Source organism: Balaenoptera ricei, chromosome 4, assembly GCF_028023285.1.
Source record: "Balaenoptera ricei isolate mBalRic1 chromosome 4, mBalRic1.hap2, whole genome shotgun sequence".
In the NCBI taxonomy this organism is placed as follows: Eukaryota; Metazoa; Chordata; class Mammalia; order Artiodactyla; family Balaenopteridae; genus Balaenoptera; species Balaenoptera ricei.
The window spans coordinates 131,978,824-131,981,046 of record NC_082642.1 but is presented as its reverse complement, the minus strand read 5'-3'; the positions used below and the strand labels follow the sequence as shown (position 1 = coordinate 131,981,046).

The 2,223-nt window shown below is 37.5% G+C and overlaps 1 pseudogene; it reads right to left on the bottom strand.

Moving 5' to 3' along the window:
• Positions 1-247: 247 nt before the first annotated feature.
• LOC132365502 (U6 snRNA-associated Sm-like protein LSm5) lies at positions 248-545 on the bottom strand (annotated as a pseudogene).
• Between the last annotated feature and the right edge of the window lie 1,678 nt (positions 546-2,223).

Below are 2,223 nucleotides of genomic sequence, written 5' to 3'. Positions count from 1 at the left end.
CCTGTTGTTTAAGGGTCAACTGTACTTACACAGTTACTCTCATCTTACCAAGCATTGTTTTTTTTTTTTTTTAACAAAAACACCTTTATTTTTGTCTTCAAAGAACAACTGTTCTTCTTTTTCCAACATAATCATGATTAACTTACAAAAACAGGCATTTACAATGCATCTTCAAAGCATTTCCCTTTAACGGAAAACTTGGCTTCACAGACTACAAACATTAAAAGGTTAAAAAAAAAAATTCTATTTTGTTGTCATTATAAGACAAAACAGAGTCTAGCATAAGTCAAGGAAATCCATTCATACTTCAGGTCCTTCTCCTCCAGGAACCAGCATTGTTATATTATTTCCATTTAGCAAAATTTGATCTAATTTAGTAATTCTTCTTCCTTCTGGTGTGATTTCAAAAGTCATCAAATCCCAGAAGTGTGCCAACAATCTCCTTATCACTCTTCATCACAATGTGAATCCTTGATCCCTATACACTTGTCCACAGGCTCTAGAGGGAGAAGCTGTGACGGGTTGGTGGTAGCGTTAGGCACCATGGCTACGCTGGAAGTGGTCTGCCCAAGCATTCTTTTTAATATTTTAAGTATAGTAACTCATTTACTCTTAAGGATAACCCTATCAAGTAGGTACGACTATTATTCCCTTTTTCCTGATGAGAAAATAGGGCATAGAAAGTTAAATAGCATGGCCAGTAGTAGAAAGTAAGTATATAGTAGAGCAGGGATTTGAACCCATGTGTTTCAGCTACAGAGTCCATGATCTTAACCATGGTACAAGATCTGGTTGTTGCTTTGAACGTATTCTTTTAACTTGAAATGAAACTTGAACAGTCTAATGATTGTGTGTGGAAAAATATTTTATGCATTAAATATAAAATGGAAACAGAAATGATATTGAGGTCTTATAATTAAAGGTCAAATAGGAAAATAAATTTTACCAATTATCTATTTAAGAACTGTGGAAACTTGAGAGGCACTGAAACCCTTTTAAAATCTCTCAGCTGGGTGGAATTAGAATAAAGAAAAGCTTTGAAAATATAGAGGGAAAAGGTAATTATGGGACTAACAAAATATGTCATGCTTAAGAAAACTGAAGAAATAATGAAATCAAAGTTATATTAATGTTCGTACAATCGGATCATTTTTTCCTGGTTTGAAAAGAGTCTTAATCATAAAAATACTGTTTAAACCTTGCCCACTTTGGCAAATAATAAAACTTCACATTGTTTTATAGCTTTTCAAACTTAGCTGAAGAATAGTATCATTTTTAACCTAGTCTGCTGTGAACTGAATGTTTGTGTTCCCCAAAATTCATATTTTGAGACCCTAATCCCCAATGTCATGGTATTTGGTGTGTGGCCTTTGGGTCATGAGTGTGGAGCTTTCACAGTGGGATTTGTACCCTTTTAAGAAAAGATAGGAGAGATCTTGCTTGCTTTCTCTCTCCACCATGTGAGGACATAGCAGGAAGAGGGCCCCCATCAGCAACTGAACAGCCTGAGGTTCTTGATCTTGGAATTCTCAGCTTCCAGAATTGTGAGAAATAAATTCTGTTGTTTAAGCCACCCAGTCTATGATATTTCTGTTTTAGCAGTTCTGAATAAGATATAGTCTTCTAGCCAAGCAAACTCTGACCTAAGCAAGGAGACTGTTGGTTTTGCTGAAAGTTTGGTTTACCTAGTGTTATGTCTTGAATTGTGTCTTCCAAAATGATATATTGATATTTTAATCCCTAGTATCTCAGAATGGGACCTTATTTGGAAACAGGGTCATTGAAGACGTAGTAGTTAAGATGAGGTGACACTGGAGTAGGCAGGGTCCTTAATCCAGTATGATTATGTCATTATAAAAAGAGGAGAGAGAAAAGTCAGAGGGCAGACAGCCATGTGAAGACACAGAGATGCACAGGGAGAACACTGTGACAGCAGAGGCAGAGGCTGGAGTGATGCAGCTGCAAGCAAAGATCACCAAGCATGGATGGCCACCACCAGGAGATAGGAGGAGGCAAGAAAGGATTCTACCCAGACTCTCAGAGGGAGCATGGCTTTGTAGACACCCTGATTTTGGACTTCTAGCCTTCAGAACTGTGAGAGTATGAACTTCTATTATATCAAGTCATCCAAAGTGTGGCACTTTGTTTGGGCAGCCTGAGGAAACTATTATACTCAGCATCATCCCACACTCATAGAGAAAGAGGCTCTTGATCCCATGCCAG